At 46.1% G+C, this 380-nt stretch overlaps 1 protein-coding gene across 1 annotated transcript in view; it reads right to left on the bottom strand.

Moving 5' to 3' along the window:
* Positions 1 to 380, bottom strand: part of LOC135092167 (ubiquitin-like protein 3) — a 59,810-nt gene continuing 59,430 nt past the window's right edge. Inside the window, exon 4 of the mRNA XM_063990444.1 lies at positions 1 to 380. This exon is cut by the window's right edge and continues 748 nt beyond it. The gene's annotated coding sequence lies outside the window, so the exon portion shown is untranslated.

Here is a 380-nt window from a genome sequence, read left to right as displayed (position 1 = left end):
TGTAAACTCTACCAGTGCCTGCTAAAAACCCATAGTACTGAGTCACTGGATGAAAGCTCTGAAACTTGCCCACGCTGCCACTCTATGATGCACAGAGTCTGCCCTCCACTGCGTGAGGCAACGCCCGACAGAGCCTCGGCCGCACTGAGGACTCCTGGAGAGGCAGTGGGCTTGCTGAGGGGAAGAAGTCCATCACAGTCTCTCCTGCTCTCAACAGTTCCTGCTCTTTCTATCTGGCCAGCCTTGACAGTGCTCACTACTCATATCACTGGTAACCTTAACATGTCTTCAACACACACAAACATACATGGTATTTATATATTTTTTTAATAAGCATAGAGTAATAACAATAAAGTATTCTTCAATATTTGTGACCTTGA

This window comes from Scylla paramamosain, chromosome 39 (genome assembly GCF_035594125.1).
Source record: "Scylla paramamosain isolate STU-SP2022 chromosome 39, ASM3559412v1, whole genome shotgun sequence".
Classification (NCBI taxonomy): domain Eukaryota; kingdom Metazoa; phylum Arthropoda; class Malacostraca; order Decapoda; family Portunidae; genus Scylla; species Scylla paramamosain.
This window is presented reverse-complemented; position numbering and strand designations above follow the sequence as displayed.